This window comes from Trichosurus vulpecula, chromosome 4 (genome assembly GCF_011100635.1).
Source record: "Trichosurus vulpecula isolate mTriVul1 chromosome 4, mTriVul1.pri, whole genome shotgun sequence".
In the NCBI taxonomy this organism is placed as follows: domain Eukaryota; kingdom Metazoa; phylum Chordata; class Mammalia; order Diprotodontia; family Phalangeridae; genus Trichosurus; species Trichosurus vulpecula.
In genome coordinates, this window is record NC_050576.1 from 161,328,411 (window position 1) to 161,337,083 (window position 8,673).

Below are 8,673 nucleotides of genomic sequence, written 5' to 3' on the forward strand. Positions count from 1 at the left end.
GCAACCCAGAAGCAGGGGACTGACCACAATGACCTCCAAAAAAGCCCTGGGAAACTCTAAAATAGAAAGCCTTAGAACAGCTTGGATTCTCCATTCAGGGCTCCTCCCCCTTTAGCTCCCAGACCACATCAAACATTAACCCCTTCCTGTTTGCGCTTTATGGCCTTTGAATGGAGACCAAGGTGGGAGTAGAGATGGGAATGAGGACCCAGGTATCCCTAGCTTCCCTGTTTTAATCACCACAACCCACACACTCCCTCTGAAACCTAAATCTTGGTATGGATAACTTCCTGAACTCTACTACAAGCAAGATGGGAGAGTATCTTCTCTTCCAGCAATGAATGAGCTGGTCTGCTCATGGGGAAAATGGAAAAATCTATGCTGGTTCTTGTTCCACCTGTCCACCCCATAATTCACTTTCCATCTGAACTGGGAAGGGGGTGCCTTCCACTCTAGGGGAATCCAGGAAGTCGCAAAGGATCTCCTTTCTGTTGGATGCATCTCTTTTCCCGGCTTTGATTTTCTATGTGGTCTAAATAACCTCATACTCCCTCCTCATTCCTCCATGTCCTCATAGCCCCTAGCCCTCCTCTCCCGATGTCCCCCAGCCCCTGGCCCCTCTCCTAATGTTCTCAGCCCCTCCCTTCTTCCACAGTGTCCCTCATCTTCTTTCCCTCCCTTCCAGTATGCCCTAACCCCCTACCCCTCTCTTCCTAATACTCTTTCCAACCTTATTCCCTCTCCCCCACCTCCCAATCCTTTCCAGTCCAATGACACTGAGAGAGCTGGGGTCTCCACACAATAGCCTGCCCCCGCCCCTCAGTCTATCTCTTCCTCAGACAGGAAGCAGTGCCAGACAATAACATGGCCCCCACCTTCTCGGTGTGCCATCTGTCTCCTTACTCTCCCCCCACGACACTTACCTGGAGCTTGGGAAATCCGAGTCTCCCTCCCCCGTGCAATCGGGATATTCCCATCTCCCTCTGTCTCAGTTCTTGCCACACCCCCGCCCCTCACAGCATCCTCATCTCCGCCCCTCTGGTCCTCATGTCACCATGGCAACCGCATCTCCTTTGGGGGGGTGGGGCCATAATCTCCCCCATCTCACTCCTCTTACCCTCCCCACCTTCTGCAGCAGGAAACCAGATGTGGGGGAAAGATGTATGGGCAACCCCTAGCCATCTAATCCCCTGCCATTCCCCCTCCCCCACTTCTCCACAGATCAAGGTGCAGATGTGCTCCAGATGTGGCAAGCAAATCTAACTATGGCCAATACTTTTTGTGCAGACCTTTCCTTCATCACTACCTCTCCTACATACCCACCATGCCCAAGGGACTGTTTGAGAGATGGGAGACCTGGGCTGGCCCCCAGGCAAATAAGGATGGTAATAGCCTATGCAAATAAATGTGCATATCGGTGGGCAAATGAGGTGATGTACAGTCACATTCTGGTCCAAAAACCAAAGAAGCTTTTTTCTCTTTTACCTGTTTTTGATGGAAAGGGGGACCCCAGGATATCAAGCCCCAGCTCTCCTACTTGGCTACCCAGGAAGTTTCTTCTCCTGACCTCCTCCAGGCAACACTCTTTGGATTACCTGCTAATGACACCCAAATAATAAGAAGGGAGTGAGTCTGGCAATGAAATAAGGACAGAAGGTAGATATCAGAAAGCAATCCCAACGTTTTGATTGGACTCTCTTCTCTAAAGAGCTTGATCTGGCCAGGTAAGAAAGAGGAGAAGCCAGTGGGTTCAGAGGCAAAGGGTGGCCCCCCTGCATTATCAGTATCAGGTTGGAGAACCAAGGGGTCTGGACAGGACTTATTTTATTATTTTATCTTGTGACTCCCCCACTCCAACCTAATTTCCCAAGTATTTCTTTTTTCTTTCTTTTCTTTCTTTCTTTCTTTCTTTCTTTCTTTCTTTCTTTCTTTCTTTCTTTCTTTCTTTCTTTCTTTCTTTCTTTCTTTCTTTCTTTCTTCCTTCCTTCCTTCCTTCCTTCCTTCCTTCCTTCCTTCCTTCCTTTCTTCCTTCCTTCCCTCCTTCCTTCCTTTCTTTCTTTCTTTGATCCATCAGGCAGGAGCCTGGTAAAGTGAAAACTGCACTAATCTTATACTCAGGAGATTGATTTGAATCTTAGCTCTGATACTTCCTAGCCACATGATCTTGAGCAAGTCATAACATCATAAAACTAGAGCTAGAAGGGACCCTGAAGGTTGGACACAAGGTCCAACCATCTCATTTTACAGATGAGGAGTGACTTGCCTAAGGTCACAAAGATATTAAGTATCAGAGGCAGAATTTGAATCCAGGTCCTCAGATTCCAGAACCTATGCTCTTTCCACTATTACACTTAACCTTTTTGAGGCTGTCTCCTTACCCAAAGAATGGAGATAATAATCTGTGTTCTACTTGCCTCAAGAGTTAAATATGAGGGGGGCAGCTAGGTGGCGCAGTGAGTAGAGCACCAGTCCCGGAGTCAGGAGGACCTGAGTTCAAATTTGACCTCAGACACTTGACACACTTGCTAGTTGTGTGATCTTGGGCAAGTCACTTAAATCCAATTGCCCTGCCTTCCCCCCTCTAAAAAATTGTTTTAAAAAGAATTAATATGAGGAACATGCTTTGTAAAACACTACAAAGCACTGTAGAGGTACTGCTAGGTGGCACAGTGGATAGTGCACCAGCCCTGGAATCAAGAGGACCTGAGTTCAAATTTGGCCTCAGATACTTACTGTGTGACCCTGGGTAAGTCGCTTAACCTTGTAGGAAAATGTTGAGTCCAAAGTGCTTGAGGCTTTGAAGAGCTAGGGCTTTTCCCCGAATCAGCTGCATTTCCAGGAAGAAATAAAATAACAAGAATGAAGTATTTGTGTGTGTGATTGGTTTTGGAGGGGGTTTCAAAGGCTACATGAAATATGCCAAGTTCCCTTTTAGAGTGGCAATCAGTCTGAGGTAGAGTTAGGGGATGAGTAATTTCCTGCTGAGCAAGATAGAAAGCGGAACATCAATCGGACCCACATCCCCTCCCTATCACTTCCTGCCAATCTGATTGCCCCAGCTCACTCCATTCAGCATTCTAGAGGGCCCCTGTCTGGGTGAGAGCCTAGGGATGCTTCCAGTTCTGTCCTCTCTCCAGGACTTAGGACTGGGAAATGTCAAAAGGGGATAGTGACAGTAACCAGAGGAAATGGGGCCTGGATTTAGGAGGAAAGCAAAGTTAGACTGCAGGACAGACTTCCCCTTATTAAAGACTGCCAGTGATGACCTGTTTCCATTTACTCAACTGTAAAATGAGGGGATTGAGCTCAATGAATCTTAAGTTCTCTTCTAGCTCTCCATCTATGATCCTCTCTTTCCAGCCTCATTGAATGTGACTTCCTTTCCCATAGACTGAGATTCAGCCAAACCAGCCTTCTCTCTGTTGCTCACTCAGCCATTCGGATTCCCATCAGTGTGCCTTTGCCCTCGCTGTCTCCTCTGTCTGCCATGTGCTCCCTCCTGACTTCAGCCTCAGAGTCCCTTTAGGACTTACCATCTCCCACATGAAGTCTTTTCTGATCTTCCCAAGATCTAGTCCCCTCCCTCCCAAACCACCTTATATTTACCTGTTTCGTGGATTTGGATTGATTATATATTTTTATATTTCTTGTCTCCCCTAATAGACTTTAAGTTACTTGCTAGTAGAGATTGTTTCATTCTCTGTACTTGCGTCCCCAGTACAAGGCCTGGCAATAGTAGGTATTAATGAATTCTTGTTAATTGATTGATTGATACCAGTTTACCCAGTTGATTTCTTATGACCCAGTTCCGGCTATTCAAGAAAGAAGCCAAGTTACCATGATAAGGGATCGAGGACTTTGACCTTGGGCAGAGAAGCAAGGAAGGAGCTGGGTGGGGTGAGCTGGACACATGGGTCCTTCCTTCCTGGGCCCATGGGAGAGGAGCCCTTTCTTTGGTCTAAACTCCATCTCTCCTGATACAACAATTTCATCGATATTAGTTTGCTTCTCTCTCCCAGCCTTAGTTTTCTCATCCTGGGGAAGCTGCTATGCCTGGGGGAATTAAAGCTGAGACTCCAGGGGAACCAAGAAATAGAGATCTGGGTGGGTAGTGAACTGAAGACAGGAGAAAAGCAGCAAAGATAGGGATCCAAGCATCCAACCTCCCTGCGTCTGTCTCTCAGGAGCTCAATGAGTTATCCGTCTTGCACCTAGATGTTGGAAAACTTCCCACTCCTAGAGCTATACTCTCTGAAGGATCCAGAAATACTGGGAACCTAGGTAGGGGCCCTCCAAGCATCCACATGTCCCAGCCCCCAGCTCCAGAGACTCAGAATCCCTTCTCCCTAACCCCAGATCTTACCCCTGGCCCCGCAGAAGAGACCCCAACCCAGGCATCCAGGCTCCTAGAAGTGTCTGTATCAGGCAGGGGGCGGGACAGGGAGGGCATGGTAGGGGGAGGTCCTCTGGTGCCAGCCCCCTCTGGTGCCCCAGTTCCCAGGCAGCTCTTAAAGGAGCCAGGTTGGATTAGCTGGGGGCAGCTTAAGGGGGTTGGTATGTGTAGAAGAATGAATGGTGGGGCTGCTAAGGCCTTAGATCCATTCCACTCCCTTTAGTGCCCCAGATCAACACTGTTCAGTCACTTCTGGGTCATGGAAAACCCAGGCATCCTATCTTCCCAGACTCTTGGTTTCTGCTCTTCCTAAGCCTGTACTCCCCTGAGGGACTCTAGTGTCCAAACCTCCCAGTTCCCTTTGATCCCAGGCTACCACTCCCTACAGGGGTCCAGGCACCCAGCTCCCCTCCCCCCCAGCATTAGTGCCACCTCATTTCCTGGCTGGGGCTGCCAGCTGGCACTGCCTGGCACAGAGCATGGGCACCCAGCCCCTGAGACAGGGCCCAGGGAGCATAAAAGGAGGGAGGGGGAAGGGAGCCACATCCTCAGATTCTATAGGACAGACTTAACACATTTAGGGAGCTGGGAAGAGAAGGAAGCTGGGCACTGGATGTCTGGGGCAGAGATTCTCCTGTCCCCTTCTTGTTTGCCTCCATAAGCCTTTCTTGCTTCTGTTGGTGGAGTAATTATGGAAAATTAGGGCTCTGAGGTGAATGACAGGGACCTTGGCAGCCTGATCTCCACCCTCCCCTTCCTGGGGCTCTAGCCTTTGATAGGAAAAGGGATAGTAAGCCCATTTACTTAGTCCTTTGTCTGTGTAGGGGTGAGGCTTCAGGAGGGGAGGAGGACATGAGCAGTTAGGTGGGAGAGCACTGAGGAAGGAATGGTAGATCTAGGTTTTAGCCCAGGCTTTGTTGTTGAGGGACTCTGACCTCACTGGGCTTCAATTTCCTCATCTATAAAATTATATAATATGTATATTTGTATACATGACATCTCTGTGTATATATACAAGTATATGTGTATATGTGTTCATATGTGTATATATATATGTATGTATGTGTGTATGTGTGTATGTATGTATACACATATATATCCAGACCTATCATTTAATTTAACTGATACAGGGAAATCCTTTGAGCAAACTCCCTCTACCAGTACATATCAGATATCAGTATTTTCTCTACAACACAGAATCTTCAAGAGTTGCTGGGGCGCAGAGAGGTTAAGAGCCTCGTTCAAGGTCCCAGCCAGTATATGCCAGAGGTTGATTTGAATCAATGTCTTTTCTGTCTCTGAGACAGATTATCCACTCTACTATGTTACCTAATACAATCTATATAGCACTTTATAAAAGCCATAGTTCACATTTGTCTGGTACCTTAAGATTTACAAAGTGATTTGCTAGCCACGGTCCTGAAGGGTAGGTCTGGCAAGTATTTATTCATCCCCATTTTACAGGTGAAGAAGCTGAAGTTCAGAGAGGTTGCTCATGACTGAGCTGGGACTTAGATTGTTGCTGACTCCCAGCTCAGCTGAGCTTTAATGACACCACATTGCCTCTCTTAGATTAGGCTAATGATTTCTGAGGTCACTTCCAGCTCTGAGGTTCTGTGGTTCTTTGTGAAGATGGAGAGCCAGAGAGAAAGTGACCAAGAGAGAAGCTGAGGTGCCTCCCTGTGCCAGGAGGATGGGTGGATGGCACCCTCAGATGACAAGGACAAGAAGTATAGGCAGGCAGGATGCAGAGCATATGTGTGTGTGTATGTGTGTGTATCACAGACACATACACACACACATACATATATGATGAGCTTCTGGAGAATAAGGCCAAGATATCAGCCACCTTCTAATGGAAAGAGATTTGGAGTCATGAGAGACCTATGTCCGAATCTCTGTGTGTGACTTTGGACCAGTCATTTCAGCATTTCTGAGACTCTGTCTCCTCATCTATAAATTGGGGATAATAATGACAGTCCAATTCCAGGTTTTCAAAAACACTTTACAAACACTGTCTCATTTGCTCATCATAACATCCTAGTAAGGTGGTTATTATCTTCATTCACAAAAGAGGAAGATGAGGCTCCAAGGGGAAAATGACTCTGCCAGAGTCATAGTTATTTGGCCATTCAGTGATTTGACCAGAGTAGTACAGGATCCCTGGACAACTCTTAGAGACTTTAAGATGCACAACAGTTTCCAGTAGGCATGTATAGAAGAGCTTTGCTTGTTGGAAGTTTCCCATAGGGAAAAACATCATAGTTTTGGACCAAACTGATATTCCTAAAATACAAACCTGACTATAGGATCTCAGATTTATAGCTGGAAGGAACATTGGAGATCATCAAGCCCAAATCCATTAGGTTATAGATGAGGAAACTGAGGCCCAGAGAGATCAGACAACTTAGCCAAGGTCACACAAGTAGCAAAATGGAAGAGCTGGGATTTGAGCCGAGGTTCTCTGACCCCAAATCCAATGCTCTTTTCATGCTGCCACACTTTCTCCGATGTTTTCCATGTCACCCCCTGCTCAAAAATCTTCACTAGCTCCCTATTATCCCGAAGACATAATGCTGCCTGGCATTTTAAAGTCCTCTACAATCTTGCTCCAATCTATCTTTCTGGTCTCACTTCTTTTCACTCTCCTTTAAGTGCTTGCTATTCCAGTCATTCTGGCCTGCTTGCTGCCCCAAATCCAGGCCACTTCACCCTGCACCACCACCAGCTCAGAGAATCCCTGCCTTCCTTCAAGATATAGCTGAGGCACATGTGCACGCACACACACAATGTACATATGTTTATATGTATATAGCTATTGTATATACACAGTGCAGTTTATGTAGATGTGTGTGCATATACACACGTGCATATATTCATGTACACATAGACATACATAAACACCTGCATGCATCTACATGCTCACATATATAGATATTGCACACACACACAGCAATGCGTGCATATGTGTATAGATGTACAGTTGGTGATCATATGCATATGTGTGTATATGTATACGTGTTCCATGTACATATAGCATAATACACATACCTGTATGTGTATATTGCATTTTATATACATATTGCATATGTGTACACACACATAATACACATGCATAGTCACCTGTAGTGAACACATGCACATATATGCACAAGGACATATAGTGTAATACGCAACTATGTTATATGCACACATGTATGTTATACACATACATACTTATACACACACCTGCTATACCCTTTCCTGAACGCCTCCATTATTAGCACTCTCTCGCTTTTGAAACGACCGTGTGTTACTTTGTATTTACTCATCTATGTATCATATCCCCCTTACAGAAGAGAAGTTTCTTGATGGCCTTAGTTAGTGTCTCTGTATCCTCAGTGTCTAGCATAGTGCCTTGCCAATGAGGGCTTTACAAATGTTTCTTGACTTGAAGTCAAGTCTGCTCTGCCCCAGGGTGCTGGGCCCTTGTACTAGTTATCATTAAATAGCCTTTGCCTATGGGACTTGGGGAATCATCCCGAAGGCCAGAGAGCCCAGCCTCCAGTGGGGGTTGGGAGCGAAGGGGCGGCCTTTTCCCAGTCGGAGGAAGGCCTCCTTTTAGGCTCCCTTCTGGTGTTGCCCACTTAGCATCTGAGTTTGCAGGTGCTCACACTTGTGTTTCCAAAGACTTTCAACCCTTCTTACCAACCTCCTTTATAATGCTACTAATTACTGTTATTAATAACTCACATTTCTATAGCTCTTTAGGCTTCACAAAGAATTTTCTTCACAGCACCCCATGAGGTAAGTGGTTTAAGCAGCATTAGACCCCATTGTATAGAGAATAATAGTTGGAGAAAGGCAGAGCTGGGGGGAATGGGAGAGACAGAGACAGAAAAACGCCAGGAGAAAGAGAGGAGAGAGGGGTGGGAGGAGGGAGAAACAAAGAGAGAGACACACAGAAAAGGAAAGAGAGAGACAGTGGGGGGGTGGAGGGAGGGAGAGACAAAAAGAGAGACAGAGACATAGGGAGGAGAGAGAGACACACAGAAAGAGAGGGAGGGGGAGACAGACAGAAGGAGGGGGAGACAGAGACAGGGAAGGAAGGAGACAGAGACAAAGAAACAGAGAGACAGAGACAGAGAGATGATGGGGGGGGCAGGGAGAGAGGGAGGACAGGTAGAAGGGAGAAGGAGAGAAAGAGACTGACAGAGAGAAAGAGACAGACAGACAGACAGAGAGGCCAGCCCTAGAGTCAGAAGATTTGGTTCAAGTCTTGCCTCTGACATGGGCTGGCT